Below are 17,422 nucleotides of genomic sequence, written 5' to 3'. Positions count from 1 at the left end.
TCTAAGGCCTCTGGAAGTAGTCCACCAAAGATTCCAAGAAAAAGTAGGAGGAGAGAAAAGAACACTACAGTCCAAGACTCCCCTACTATAGAAACTCAAGAAACTGACCAAAAAGAAGAAGAAGATAGAGCTAAAGACAAGAAACAGAAGAAAGAAAAAGGCAAAAGAACCATCTAAGAAGTATATTCATTCCCCGAGCAATCCATAGAGGAGGATTATCAACCACTGTCAGAAAGATTAGTACATCTTCAAGCTGCTGCTATAGCAAAGAAAAAGCAAAAAGGAAAACAGAGTACACAAGGAAAGAGTACTAGTCCATACTTAAGGAGGAGCACTAGGCTAAGAGGAAAGGGGAGTAAAACCCAAGAAAAACAGCCTCACTTTATCGATTTAGGTGAAGAGACACTTGAGAAATCTCCAGCTCAGCCAAGCATTGAACCAAGTCCTCCACATGATGAAAGCCCTTTTCGGTCGGAAAGAGAGAGCAGTCCTCCTCCTCCACCAGATTTTGAGCTTAGTCTAAGAAAGACACCTGAGGTAGATCCCAATCAGCAAGAGGTATATAACTACCTGGAATCCTTAGAACAATCAGCTGCAGGTCCGAGTACCACTCTGCTACTAGATGCACAAGTTCAGTCCTTGAAACAGGAGGTAATTGAATTAGAAGTCCTAAATAGGCATATCAAGCAGGAAAATGAAGCACTCAAAGAGCAGAGCAAGGTAGATAAGATTATCCATGATAACACTATGCTCCATTTAGGACTGTGGCAAAAGAAAAACAAGAAACTGAAGAAAAAGTGCAAAAAGTTAAGCAGAGCATTGATTAATCTCAAGTTCAAATGTCTAGTCAGGAAACCCAGGATGATGTTAGCACCAAAGAAGAAGAAAAGAGGGCTAGATGTCCTAGCAGAAGCCTAAGAACATATGGATTAGAGGGAAATGACTAAATTTTGGTTGCATGAGGACATGCAACACCTTCACAGTGGAGGTATGTTGAGCCTCAAACCTGCACCTTCCTATACACCCTCTCGGCCTTCTTTTTCCACTTACTTCATCCACCAAGCTGTTAAATCATTGCATTATAGTCTAAAAAGAGCTTCTGACATGGTTTTCTAACTATGCTTATGACTGTTGTTTGGTTTAGATTTTTGTTCAGACAGCTGCGGAAACTTGTCAGTTTCTGCAGCCAGCACAGGTTTCCACAACCAGCACAGGTTTCCACAGCCATTTTGTTAAAAGCTATGCTACAGGTGTCCTATGAAGAAACGAGCCACATGGGCAAGCTACAGGTGACGTGTACATGGAATGTGTCCATTCAGATTAGCCAAATCATCCATAAAAGGTCACGGTCAACAAGGGTCAAATGCAAAGCCAACCAAGGAATTTAGCGGTGGCACGTCTCTGTTTTGAGCACGTGAAGGTTTACGTGGCACAATCCTCAGCTCACGGAGATATCGGCACACCTGGAGATCAACCCCGTAACCTGAATCCAGCAGCTACCACTCTGAGGATTTAATGGACATGATGACCATTACACTAGATCTCCGGCTGAGTAGATCTACGTGTCTCTGGCAACGCAGTTAATAGCATAGGATTTAGGAGTTAGTTACAACACTTTTTCATTATAAATAACGCATTGATAAACGCTATGTAGAAGCTTTGGAGATGCAATTTTTGAACTGTTGTTATTATCACCCCACTGCACTCTGTTTTACGTGTTTTGTTGTTTCTTTAATACATGAGAAGACTACTTTCCTGAGCTCGTTTTTGTGACTATTCGTTGACTGGCTGAGGTGGCAGAGGGCCCCTGCGCACTAAAGCTTTGTATAGCTATCATTTGATTTTATTATGTTTCTGCTTTCATAATTATTAGCTTGTATACAACATGCTGTTTTGATGTTTTTAATTCACTGATGTTTACATTTTCATTTATGTTTTCTTATAGCTGTCAGCTGATCAGTGCTTTTCTACAGGTTTTCTTAGGCAGCCCGGGCAAATTTTCATCTTTTTGATAACTACTGACATATGAGATCATCTTGTCATTTCTGCTAATTTTCATTTTCTGAAGTTTAATTCCAACACTGTCATTTTTCAAATTGTGTTTTGCTTATTTATTTGTTTGCTATTTAGACATCATACTACTCATTTGTTTATGGTTTCCTTCTATAGTCAAGTGACTCTATTAGTAAGGAATTAGAATATTACTTATTGTAGTGTGATTTAGTTTGCTTTCTTGCAATTTAGATATCATATTGCTTAACTTGTTCATGATTTCTTCCCATAAGGTAGATTGAGCTGAAGGGTAAAGGATCAGAAGAGTTGAAGTAGTGTGATTAGTTTCCTTTATGCAATTTAATTTCCTACAATTTAGATATCATATTGCTTAACTTGTTCATGATTGCTTCCCATAAGGTAGATTGAGCTGAAGGGTAAAGGATCAGAAGAGTTGAAGTAGTGTGAATTAGTTGCTTTGCTTTCAGTCTTTGAGTTGCTTTAAGTTCAGTTTTTACTTTCTTTTTCATACAACAGTAAGGATACTGGGCCATTGTCATTAGTTCATTGTTTGATACATTTACTTCCTCTTAAGAATTGATTTCATTACAGTTATTTTAGAGCTTTCTTTTTGAACACTTTTAAGTTTGGAAAATCACTGTAGAAATCACCATTACCATCCATACTTAACTTTCATTTTCGCCATCACACACTAGGGAATCCATAAAAGATAAATCCAAAAACAAGCTAAAAAAACTCAAACACGACAAAAGACTAAGAAAATGGTTATCTTGTACATATATTACACTTCACTTCGTCAGTTTACGAATCCTGGATTGACATTTTAATCGGCAATTTAGAACACACTAAATTGACCAAACAACTACATAGCTGAAATCAAAGAAGAAGCCATGCTCCACAAAGACTTTACAGGCATCAAGCAAGCAACCTTTCACCATTTCCAAAATCTGTACAGCAAAGAGGTGAATGGAACTCAGAATTCTTGTCTTCTGGACAGGGTTCCCTCTTCAATCTCAGCTCATATGAATCTCCAGCTAGAAGCCAAAGTCACCATGGATGAGGTCAAATATGCCCTCTTTGCCATGGACCCTGACAAAGCTCCAGGACCTGACGCTTTCTCTGCCATATTTCTTCAATCCTGCTGGCACATTGTGGGAAAAGACCTCCTTAAAATGATACAAAAATCGCAAGACTGTCAGAAAATTGGAGGAAGCACAAACTCCTCGTTCCTTGCACTTATTCCTAAGGAGAAGGGCGCCAATTCTTTCAACAGATTTCGTCCCGTTTCTCTTTGTAACATTGGCTTCAAACTGATCACCAAAATCATTGCTAGCAGGTTGAAACACATCCTTCCTAAAATCATACTTGAGAATCAAGGGGGCTTCATCCACAGAAGACAGTTGGTGGAAAACTTCATTTTAGTTCAAGAGGCAATCCTTTCCAATATTCAGCGCAAGGAAAGAGGTATGGCCATCAAACTGGACTTAGCAAATGCTTTTGATCGTGTTAGACATAGCTTTCTGTTGAATGTTTTAAAAAATTTTGGATTCGGAGAGAGCTTTATAAACTGGATTCGGGCTTGCATCTCGGAGCCATGGATAGCCCCCTTAATTAATGGCAGAGCTGCAGGTTTCTTCAAAGCTACAAGAGGATTAAGGCAGGGCTGCCCCCTGTCCCCTCTGTTGTTTGTTATCCAAGCCTCCGTTCTCAGCTTTCATTTAAACAAAAAAATGCAAGATCAGGAGATTCCAGGGATTTGCATTGCAAGAGGAGTTCAGAACATAAATCATGCCCTGTTTGCAGATGATACACTACTTCTTGGGGCTGCTTCAATCCACTCAGCCACCAGATTCAAAGAGGTTCTGGATGAGTTTAGCATGATGTCTGGAAGCAATCTCAACAAGGGTAAGTGTCACATATACTGCTGGAATACCTCGCCCTCTATGCTCAGTACCATTGCTATATGTTTAGGATTTGCTACCTCTGCTGTATGGACCTCGTTTAAGTATCTAGGAATGCCTATCTTCCTCAAGCGTGCCTATAGCAGGGACTGGATACCTCAGCTAGAAAAATTCAAGATCAAACTTCAGGCATGGGGCTATAACTGGTTAAATATAGCAGGCAAGTCAGTCCTGATCAAATATGTTCTTTGCAGTCACCCCTTATTCCAGTTCTAAGTGCTCCTAGCTCCTGTAGGCATCCTTCAGAAAATGGACCAGCACATTCAAAAATTCTTCTGGAAGGGAGGTAAGCAAAACGAGAGGAAAATCCCTCTGGTCAATTGGGAGACAGTCCTCAAACCTCAGATGGAAGGAGGCTTAAACTTCAAGAAGCTTCCCCTGCAAAACATCGCCATGGGAGCTAAGCTACTTTGGAAAATCATAGCGCCCAAGTCGGGCTGGGCTCAGCTTGCGCTCTGGAGGAAATACTTTGCAGGCGAGAGGAAAAGATGTCTAGACCGGCCTCTTCCCCAAGGCACCTCTTCATTCGCTAGACTCAGCTCTAAAGTTGCCCCTCTGATCCGCACCAAGGCCTATTGGATCCCTGGAAATGGAAAAAAAATCAATATATGGTCAGATCGCATAATGGATCGTGATCCAATTGGAGACTGTCATTCCATGAAGAAGTTGCGTGATTGGATCACAAATACAGGTAAACACACTCTCTGGGACATCTCCAAGTGGGAAGGGACGCGTTGGGCTGGCTGGAACTTCCTAGATCCACCGGCGGAGCTTCTACAGGACATCAATCACCTCTGCGATATGTTAAATGGAGCTGCCCCTTCACACATTCGCAGGAGAGACAGACGAGGTTGGGGCTCTTTAGCTGCGGGTTATACTGTGTCATGTGGCTATTCGAACCTTGCTGCAATCCCATATGTTCCTCCTAATCCGGCCCCGTGGAAGACTGTTTGGGGCATTCCATCACTGCCCAAGATCGATATGTTCAATTGGCTCCTTTGTCACGGTAAAATACTCACCGATGAGAACCTGTGGAGACGTGGTATCTATGGCCCGTCGAGATGTTCTTTATGTAGAGAGAAGGTGGAGTGTGTCACTCATCTGGTATTAAAATGCAAATTTGCAGAGCAGGTCTGGAGAGAATTGATGGAGCATTGGAATCCAAATTTCGAACTTCCCACCTCCATACCCGATCTCTTCACTAACTGGCAGAACAGATATCCAGCTCCCCATCCTAAAAAGAAAGTGATAAAGGTCGCCTGGTCTTCCCTTCTCAAAATTTGTTGTTGGCAGATCTGGCTAGAGCGGAACAGCAAAATCTTTAGAAACACCCAGCACGATGCCAAAGTGGTAGTGGCTAAGGTAAAAATCCAGCTAAAAGAATGCCTGAAGGATCATAAAGATGATTCGAATCTTAGTCAACTCGACATTATTTGGGGGACTTCCTTAAACCTGCAATTCCGTCAAGCCAACATAAACATTATTCCTTTTGAGGAATGTCAAGTAAGGGGGATAAATAAGGAAGAGTTCCGAGACTGGATTTCCAACCATAAGGTTCATTCTCTATTTTTCGATGGGGAAGCAAAAGGAAATCCTGGCAAGGCTGGGGCAGGAGGAACGGTTAACAACACGAAAGGCATTTTGATCCACAGCTTTGCCTGGGGACTGGGGTTCAATTCCACCATTCAAGCGGAAGCATTGGCCCTCTACCAAGGTCTCAAGCTGCTATCAAGTCTAGAAATCAAGGAGGCAATCATACTTGGGGATTCTCAAGTGATCATAAAGCTCATGGTGACCAATACTGCCCCCCGGGACTTAAGATTAGCAAGGCTGATTCATAGAATTAGAAGCTTGGGAAAGTTGTTCCAAAACTTGAAATATTTTCATGTTTTAAGAGACAATAATAAAGAAGCAGATCGTGAAGCAAATAAGGCCGTACTCCTCTTTGCCGGGGCAATGATAAGGGACGGGGAAGAAACATGGGATCCAATACCATAAGCATTTCAGGAGCTATGTTTTATTGCCTGATTCTAAATCAATTTGTTTGCATTTTCAAGCTTGGGAAAATTACAGAAATCAACTCCATTGTAGAACTCAAAAAGAGCTGGAAGAGGAAAACAAACCCTTCAGTCCTTTAGGAGGTCGGTTCTATTTGGACCTGGATAACTCCCATTGTAATCAGAATTCTAGCAATTAGGCCAACCAGCTAATACAATTCATAGCCCTTATTGTGAAAAACAAAAAAGAAAACACCTACATCTATGCTACTAGCCATTTTATTTGTGCTACTAGCCATTTGAACCAATATTTTAGGTAAATTTGTACATTTAAGACCTAGTTTTCCAATTTCCTGTGCAACGTTCTTTTAAAAACCCAAGGAATTTTCAATAGAGTTTACGAAGGAATTGCTTTGATGGCCAAAAGTGGTCGAATCTGGGCAAAAAAAAATTCAAAAAATCTTATAGAGGCAGTGTTTGAATCATGTTTTTGATAGTGGCAATGGATTCAGCACCATCAAAAATCTCTAAAAGACCTAAAATTATGAAGTTTTCCAACTTTTATTTGGATTCACAAAAATCCATACCTGATTTTTTCAAGATATAACCAAAATTTCCATAACTTTCAAGGCAAAAAAACATAATATAATCGTTAAATTGAATATTTTTCAGTACCCGGTAATAACGGATAAAGAGAGCTGGCATCGTCACCTAGAGTGGAATATTTTATTTCCGAGAAAGAATAACCATGAAAAGTCGAAAAACCACTGACCAATTGAGCACAAGGCCTGTGTTCATGTCTCTCAAACAGATAAAGAAAATAGTCCCTTGTTGCCTTGAACCAGAATTTCCCATCTATGCTGCCATGGAGTTCAAAGAAGGTTTATGTCCGCTCAAATCCATTGAGAGCTTCTTCTCACCACTCCAAGACACCTTCCAAGATCCATTCTATTGGAAAAAAATACCTCTATGCCATCTTATTGTATATCAATACATTTAATGTAATCACTAAAGTGACTTTATCTAAGGGGCATAGAGTCTATGTTTATTTATAATTATTATTTTAAGATAATTATTTAATATATAATTATTAGTTTAATATGATTATTTAACGTTTAAATTAATAATTTTTTTATGGATTTGTAAGGTTGTGTAGCGATATAATTTAAATGACTAGTAAACACCAATTCATATCAATTTATATTAAATATGAAAACACTTATTTTATTATAGAGATTCTTGATCTATAAATAGGCTTGTTATAATATCATGAGCTAATACTATGGCTTATCAATGCTACATTTCCAAAAACCATAACTCATTTCATATAACACTTGTCTATATGTGATTTTTGTTAAGTAACCAACTTAATTTAAAGGTAAAAAATGACAAAGTTACTTTGAGAATAAATTTCAACCTATAATTTGTATATACTATTCATAATATTCTTTATTATTTACTTAATAATTATTGATAATTAAATTGAAATTCTAAAAGACCAATCCCAAAATAAAAAAAAGCTTAATTGTGTAATTATAATTTTATTTTAAATTATTAGTATTATATTAATTATATAAAGAATTGATATATAGGTTAATCATATTTAGTTTTAAAAAAACATAGAACATGATCTTACCCACAAAAATTAATGTTAGTTGTATTTCTTAGAGTGGAAATTTTCCATGTCTTTTAATGCCAAATGCTTTATGAATTGATTTCATGTTTTAAACAATGTAATTTTGTATTTTTGTTTTTTAAATGTGTTCTGCTATCCCTTTCATGAATTGATTTCATGTTTTAAACAATGTAATTTTGTATTTTTGTTTTTTAAATGTGTTCTGCTATCCCTTTCACAACATAAATAATTAATGTGAATGTTTTACAATATTTGATGACATAAATCATTTAAATACAAAATCTCTAGCTCAGGAGTTTTTTCTAAAAGATTCTTAGAAGTTCATTGTATAAATTTTGGTGTTAATAAATTATTCTTAAATGCATATCTTGAGACGTGGTTGTTCAAAATATACAAATATACATATATCTTCTTATGGAAGATTTCAATTTTCATAAACCCATATAAATATTGTGACTATAGTGATTATTCCAAATAGTTCTATTCATTCAAATATATATATAAAGACAAAGACATGTTTTTTTCATATATAAAAAGATATATTTCTAAAATAAGAAAAACTTCTTATATGTATTTCTTTTAATTTATTGTATTTTTTTTGCTATCTCTATACCATTACCATCTTATTTTTTAAAAAGCATCCCATTTTTTTTTTTTTTTAGTTTTCATATATAAAGATATATTTCTAAAATAAGAAAAACTTCTTATATGTATTTTTTTTAATTTATTGTATATTTTTTGCTATCTCTATACCATTACCATCTTATTTTTTAAAAAGTCTCCCAATTTTCTTTTATAGTTATCTTAAGATTACTATACTACCATAAACAAAGGAGGTTTACATATAGACTATGAACCAATGCCTCAATAAACCATACACTCATTATAAAACTATTGAAAAAGAATTCCAAGATTTAGACGTTTGTTCTTTTCTAAGAATAAAATAAAATAAAACTTACTTAAAAATTTAGTTTGATAAATTCCTTATTTTTAAGTTTATTTTTTTGGTCAATTTCAATTCATCATCTTTTTATACTTCTTTATAACACCATCTGTAAGTGTTCCTCCAAAATAAAGTATCTCTTATTTATATTTAGCAGAATTAATTTATTTTCCTCCACCTAGCAACTAACTACCCAAAAATATTAGTGGTTAATTGTAACACCGCCTCCCACATTTACCCAGTTTCACCGACCCTTCGGGGTAAACATGAGATGAGGGCTAACATAACTTCACCCAACCTCCTAAATACAATTAAGGAAGTGGAGTCGACAAATTGGAACTTCACTGACCTTCCTTAGGAGCTACAAGACATTAAGGAGCTAAACAACCACTCCCAATGCCCAAACCCTAAGCTGGATTGTTTTTTTAGCGGCCTGGGCTCCTAACCACATGCATGAAACTTGTTACCTGCAAGTCTTCTTGCTGAATTTTTTTTATCCAACCTTCCTTGCTTGTCCTTTGCCTCCCTTGTCCTTCCTTTTCTTTCCTTGTCCTTCCTTTTCCTTCCTTGTCCAAGTGCTTGTTCTCTTTCCTTTGCTACACCCTCTTCAAAGATGGGAAAATGCTATGAATTGACTATGAGGTACCTTTTTATCATTGATGTTTCTATTTTCTCATTTTCTTTCTAATTTTCCTCTCATGCAAATTTGTGTCTCTTCACCTTCCTTTTCTCGTATTTTCCTTTATTTTCATAAATAAATTCCAATTAATACCTCATTGCCTTTGCCAATGCCTTTGCGAATTTCCTTAGCCAAAAATAAACTGAAAGTGACACCCACTAGGATATTTTTCCCAACATTCAACTTGGAATACATGTCCCATGACCTTGGTCTTAATTTGTCTTTAGTATCCTTTATTACATGAACTTTTAACCCGGGGATATTACAAACCCCTGCCCCTTAAGGGAACATTGTCATCGGTGTTGTATGACACCTATAACCAACAAACCACTGAAAACAAAATATGTTTCTCATGGAGCTTTATAACAAAACTCGTTGCAGTATTTACAATTACCACTACTGAAAACATGACAATTGTACCATTTACTGGAGCTTTATACCACCATTCATTGCGATATTTAAAATAACAACCACACATATACTCATGCACATTTTATTCAACCAACAAATAAAAATATTGTTCATGGAGCTTTATAAATTTGGCTTGATACAATATTCACAATAAAATACACATATACATATGCACATTTTCTCTAACCAATAAATAAAAGGATATGATTCCTACATTAGCAACAAGGGAATCCAGAGGCTCACGCCTCCACCCTCAAAGTAATACCAGGATTCACCTCCTTCTCAAGAAGTCCAAAATCCACTGTCAAAGTCAAACCTGCATCCAATGTCGAGCACTATGATCCTTCGCTAACTACTTCCTCTGTGAACAATTACCGACTCATTGTTCTAGGGAACACTACCAATGTGCTTCTTATTCCATTTGGAAATGCTAATGACCAAAACCAATTCTTTCCTTGACCTTCCCTTCACTGCTACATAATCCCTCAGGAAATTCGCTCAAACCCTTCCATGTAGTCACTCACCTTCCAAGTTCCCCGACATCCCCTTTCTCGAGATATCCTTCCCTTGGCAAGGTTTTATCGCATCGGAAGGTCCAAAATCTAAGACACATCCATGCCCCATAACCATCATACCTTTCATAGCATGCTCATGGAAATCAATGGACACTATTGGGTACTAGTGTCCCACAATGACCATGCTCTTGAATGCTTTACCAACATACTACTTCTTGTTCTAATTCCTTTTGTCGTCGCCGCTAATTCTTGCAGTCAGTTTCAACCACCCAAATTGGGAATTTCCCTGCTTTCTTGTACCAAGCAATAATTGAACCATTAAACTAAAAAGGAATTGAAATAAATTTAAATCATACCTCATTGGTATCCCATCAGTAAGCTACACTTGCAATTTTTTTTTACTTCCTGGCACAAGTCAAATGAACTCCTTGATCAAATAATCATGTATAAATATATCACATCTGGTTAGCTCAAAACACAACCATCATAAATAATAATCATAAATCACATGCACAATTAAAAACTAAAATAAAATATTAATACTTATCTTTCAAACCGTTCTTTGTTTCTACCTTTATTCTTTGTCCTTTCCATACACACACTGAATCAGTTACCAAACCCTGTAAGCACCCAATTCCTTCTCGTCTCTTTAACCACATATACACACTGGTTTGCTTTGCCAAACCCAACAAGCACCCGATGCCTTTTCTTCTCTTTAACCATGTATACACACTAATTCAGTTTGTCAAACATAGCAAGCACTCAGTGCCTTCTATTCTTTTCAAAGAAACAAGAGAATTTGGAGACTAAAACACCTCCTCCCTCAATATCAATGACAAGGGTATCTTGAGACTAAATCGCATTTACCCTCAATAACAAAAACAAGGGAAACCAGAGACTAAACTTCCTTAGCCCTCGATAACAACAACAAGGGCATCTAGAGTAAACTACCTCAACCCTCAATAACAACAACAATGGAATCCAGAGACTAAACCGTCTCAACCCTTAATAACAACAATAAGGGCCTAGACAGTCCCATACTTGCTTGTCCCTTCACAGTGTAAAACGCATACACATATGCAGTATACAGTACAACACATACACCTACATCTGGTGTACAACACGAAACATACACCTATACCCAATGTAAAACACGTTACACAACACATACACCTACACCCAGTGTACAACAAAATACACATACGTACACACTGTACAATACAACAAATACACATGTCGTGACACAATGAATACACAATACCCATAACACAGTACCACATATACACAACACAACATGTATGACATGTACACAATACCACATTTACACAACGCCACCTTCACAACGTGTACACAACACCACATGTACAACATGCACACAACATCACATGTACATATCACTATCTACGCAACGTGTACATAACACCACATGTACACAACACCACCTGCACAACGTGTACACAACACCATATGTACAACATGTACACGACACCACATGCACATAACACCACTTGTACAACAAGCACACAACATTGCATATACAACATGTACACAACACCATATCTACACAACACTGCATATGCAACATGTACACAACACCATATGTACACAACACTGCATATACAACATATACACAATACCAATACTACACAATCGAAGACCATACTATCTCTACCAAGAAACCTTGCTTCTAATGTCTTTACATTATCCATGCTTATCCCAACATGTCGCAGATCCCACTATTTTCATTCAGCTAATGTATCCTTCAATGTTACTTGCCATAATGTAAACATAAGAATAGTATAAACACATAATATCAATCCATATCTTATATCCTTATATGAATTTTGAGGGGTGCAATTCGGTAAAAGATGAAAGCCTTGAAATTTCATTGCCACATTTTGCCTAAAAGTGTAACCCATATTCATGCTTTCCCCTAAAATATTTTATATTACTACTAAAATAATATATTACTTCAACAATTTTTACATTGACTTGGAGCCTAAAAAAATTCTTAGCAGTTTTTGGATTAAGAGTTTTTTATTTATTAAGAATTTTCCCCAACCACCAAGTACATTTTCTGCTTGAAGTGGGACAATGTGAAAAAAGTGATTCCATCTTGTAAAGCACATGAAAATTTTCATGAGCTTTATTAAAAACTCCCAACCACCATAGATTATAAAATATTGAAAAGTACCTTTTCCACTTCAAGTGGGACAATGTGCAAGAAAAGTACTTTTTTCCATTTTGTAAAGCACATGGAAATTTACATGAGATTTATTAGGAATCCAAAGTGAATTGAGAGATAGTAATGAGACAAAAGAAGAACATGCAAGTGGAAGTTAAATTGTACATGATCAAGAGAAAACGAAAAGCTCACTCTAATCCATTATGGAAAGGGTTTTCCTTCATAGGAAGTACAAATTCATATAATTTTATTCAAGAAACTTCTTTCATAGAAATAATGAACAACTAGAGAATGAAATAATTCTTGGAGAAATAATTAAGCTTCAATCTTTTCCAAAGCCCCTATCTTTGAAGATGAAGTTAAGACTAGATGAAGGGATGAAGCATACCTTTTCAAACTGAAGTACTTCAAACCAAAATCTATGGATTTGTGAACAATATAAAGATGCTAAATGACTATGTTTAATATGGAAAAAATGACTCATGGAGGAGAACCAAAACATTTTAAAGAAAACATAGGAGAAGAAGATGATAGAGCAGAAGGATCTTTTGTAAAACAAGTTATATATATATATATATATATATATATATATATTCCCTTGTGGGGGTGAAAGTGGTGGTGTGTATGCAATTTTCTTGGGAGGTGTGCTCACTATACATTTGTCTCATCTGATCCACGACATGGTAAAGTGTAGGTGCAAGGGGTCGGTATTCACACCCAATGTCCCTTTGTTATAAATGTTGGATTAGTTCTACTGGATGGCGGAGGTACGTTACAAATGGGAGCGAAGGTGAGTTTTATTCCTTTACCTATTGCACCTTGAATTATTTCATTGTGATTATTTGTGAGAATTTCTGTGGATTCTAGTTGCAAGTCGATGAGTTTGGGTTGGGTTTTGTGGAGTTGGTATTATGTGAGATTCAAGTCAAGCTGGTGTGATTGTGGAGCCAATGTTTTTTGTCCTGTATCTGCATTCTATAGAGCTTGGACCGATTTTTGAATTGGTGGTCATTTATTCAACGTCACCTTCTTTGGACAATGAATACATGGGTATTTCATATCCTTGCATAGTTCTTGTTTGTGGTTGTTGGTACCTAGGTCATTTTTTGGTTTAGTTTTGATGTTAAGGGGAGCCTTCTTCTATTAGCGGAAAATTGTAATTTATTTAGGGTTTTGTTTCACCCTTTCTGGTTTTCGTCCTTGGATTTCTATGCTCTTGTGAATTGGGGCACTTGTAGGTTGATAAACCAACTTAATTTTTGTTTTTAGTCTAGAAGTAATTTGTCATTTTCTCTTGGTGTATGGAACTTTCTTCTGGTCTTGTGGGGTATCTTCAGCCATCATAGGTTGGGATGATGTTGGAGATTATGGTGTCTCATGTCCTTACAGTGTACTGAATTTGAAAACCTCCTTGAATTTGGTGAGTCTAGCATGGAGGTTGGGGGACGACCTAGTTGTCTTTTGCTCTAGTTTCGAAGGGGCGATGGTCCGTCCATTTTCTTTCTTTTTTGGTCTTGGTGCTCTTACTGGTTTCTTGCATTGTTCCCTTATTGTTTCCATTATGGCTCGTCATCAATGAATGGTAAGTAGACGAGGTGGTGTAGGCATTGTTGGTGTTAAACGATCTTGGCCTTTTGCCTTTGACACAGTGGAAACTTTCTTTGATATTGTTCCACTTGAAATCATAAAAGAAATTATGATTTTTTAGTCTCAAGGATTGTGGGATAGGCCTTATCACCATAATTCATAAATTGTGAGTGATGGGCTAAAATGGGTCCCCAATCTAGGTCATTTTTGGAAGAGAAGACTCAATTTTATGTACTCCCTCTCCTTGCATCAACAAATGGATACTTTGCTTCATTTAATTTTCAAGGACAAGTAAGCTGAGAACTAAAATTTGTTTTCTAGTTTGGAAGATATTAAGCAGATGCTAAGGAATATTAAGTTTTGTCTTGGCAATATTGATTCTATTTTGAGTCACATGGAGAGATTCTTGGTGACATATTTAGGCTTGATGGACCTTATGAACCCTCTTGGGGATCCTACTGATCCACCAGTTAGCAACGATCAAGACTATACCATCATCTCCTCTGACCAAGGTTAAAAACTTGGTATTTTAGTTTTTCCTTTTGATGGACACACTTGTTTCAGTGGTGCTAGTGGTTTTCTTGCTCTCAATAGCAGGGATTTGTTGTGTTCGATGGTTATATATGATGACTCCCTAGCTTTGTAGTTGTTTTAATGAATGCAAGGATTTGAAGCTCACTACTATGGTGGTTTTTACTATAAACAGTTTGTTGCAGTCTTTTGCATGGGTAGCTCTCTCGTTAACTGTCGTAATGGTCTTCTTTAGTGCCTTGGATTTGAAAAACATAATTCTTATTCAACTTCTTTTTTTTTTTCTCAGACGAAGATGTTCACGACTGGTGCATGGTGTTATACATGGCCTATATCTTTCCTCTTTGGATCATACTCATTGCTATGTTATTGTCAATGGTCATGGGATGTAAGGTTTATGGATATTTTCTTGGATATGTACTTAGTTGCAATTGGTTCATGACATGTTTGGTAATTGGGTTAAGTTGTTAATTTTCCTCCGTGGAGTTTGAAAATTGGTCTTTGTTTGCTATAAAGAGCCCAACTATCTTATTTAGTCATAAAAAGCCCAACTTTCTGGATGTATTAACTCCTCTATTATTTAACTCTAATTCTAATTCAATTTGACTGTAGATGTAATCGACTTGTAACCTTTTTTTAAAGTAATATAATTTACTACATTTCTCAATATATATGCTTTTGTATTACTTAAAAAAACATAAATACATAATTTTAAATACAAGAAAAAAGATTTTTTATTACACATTTAAATAATATTTTAAATAAAAATATTTATTTAAAATTTAAATATTGATATGATAAAAACTAATTAAGTACAATAATACTCACTAGAATATAAAAATCATTATAAAATAGGAATGAAAGATATAAAACTCATCAAACGTGCCACTAATTTTTTTTTTTAATTGGAAATTTTTAATTTTAAAGTGATAACCATTTTTTTGAAGAACTTTACAAAACCTACTAGACATTTATGAAACCTACCAAAATATTTATAAAGCTAGAACCCTAACATTGAAATTATGATGGAGCCTACGAAAATATTTATAAAGCCAAAACATTCACATTAGAATTATGATAAAAATAGGAGAGACTCATAATCCACACAATCTTTCTCATAAGTTGAAAATAAAAAATAATAAATGAAAAGTGACAAAGGGCCTACCAGCCTTTTATGTCCCATGAAGTTACAATAATGGAAAAGTATATCATTTCACTCGGAGGGTACAAGAGAGATCAGAATAGAACATGGCTGGTTCAGATGAGAAAAGAACATAGTTTATTTCATGCATGAGAAATGGACATTACTCATGTGAGGTGATGGTTCAAAGGAAAGGTTCTCCTTTTTTATATAAAAACAATATATGACAGATAATAAACTTAAAAAAAATATATAAATTTTATGTGCTGAAATTTACGGATGGAAGATTATAAGTAATAATAACGGCGGGTGACCGACTTTCTCTCTCTCGATAGCGAAGCGTAGGTAAGGCAGGTAACCGACTTTCTCTCTCTCGATAAGGCAGGTGTCCTCCGGAGGCCGGGCACCGATAAGGTAAGGTAGGGCAGGTAACCGACTTTCTCTCTCTCGATAAGGCAGGTGTCCTCCGGAGGCCGGGCACCGATAAGGTAAGGTAGGGCAGGTAACCGACTTTCTATTATTTTTTTAAATATACTTTTGTTATTTTTTTAAAAGTAATTATTTATTTGTAAGTTTGGTAGGGATACCTTTTTATTATGTCTAATTTTTCACGGGGATAGATAGCACAAGATTTTTATAACCATTTCCAATTAAATTACCCCAAATAAATTTTTTTTAAAGTAATTATTATAAATTTATATTGAAATAAAAAAATATTTTTTTAATTTAATTTTAATATAAAATTAAAATAATAAATAAATAGATATTTAAATTTCTCTTTTTAATATTTAAAGTATGTAACTTAAATAATAAGTCACTCTTAATAAATTAAACTATATCATGAATAATAATTAATTATGATGGATTTTTTCAAAAACAATTTTATTAGAGTTAGAAGTATACTTTATAAATCAATATAAGAATGATGTGAAATTTTATCTATGTAAAGTAAAGTGTTATAAATATATATAATATAATATTATTATTTATATAAGTGTATGAAATAAATAAATAAAATATTATATTATTATCATCTAATTTTAAAGTCATGGTAAAGCTAGACAACATATTGATGTAAAATAAAGACATATATATTTTATTTCTTTTTTTTTTAACCTAAATTTAAAAAAAAACACATACTCTTAACCATTAAACTCACTATTTATACATTAAAATTAAATAAGCTAATTTTATTTAACAAACTACCCACATGTCACATGTGACTTGTCGCTTAGGATATAAACATGCCCACGTCTACTGTACTATTCCATGAACCGTCATACATAAAAGAACAGTTTATACAACAAAAGTGATAATATTGGAATTCAGAAAGCAACTTCTCTTTAATAGACCACAACTAGCCAGTTGTGTTCGCATGGTTGAAGTTGGAATATACCATACGGATGACACACATTTTTATTTTCTTATATGAAACTTCAATTCTCAGCAAACAACATCCTCAGTCTTAGTGAGGCTTCTCCACATGAGATTTTATGGTGTGAATTGAGCGACTATGTTGAAGGAAACTCCACCTTCTATATGAACTATTAAGAGATTAAAGAAAATGTTTTTATAAAAAAAAATTGTTGACTAGTGGAATCGGCAACGACAGTGGTATCATGTTCGCGTTACATGGGGTCAAATCCCACCGGTTGCAACTATAACCTCTAGGAGGAGGAATCGCCCAGCCTGCAAGAACGACCCTCGGGTAAGACGAGACTCGAACTCGTGACCTGCACAGCGGCACGGACGACTTAACAGATCGTCCGCTGGCCACGAGACCAAACCTCTACGGGAAGAAAATGTTTTTCATAAATTAATTA

This window comes from Pinus tabuliformis, chromosome 3_1, assembly GCF_031772625.1.
Source record: "Pinus tabuliformis cultivar Carrire ecotype Pingquan chromosome 3_1, CPIR1, whole genome shotgun sequence".
Classification (NCBI taxonomy): Eukaryota; Viridiplantae; Streptophyta; class Pinopsida; order Pinales; family Pinaceae; genus Pinus; species Pinus tabuliformis.
This window is presented reverse-complemented; position numbering follows the sequence as displayed.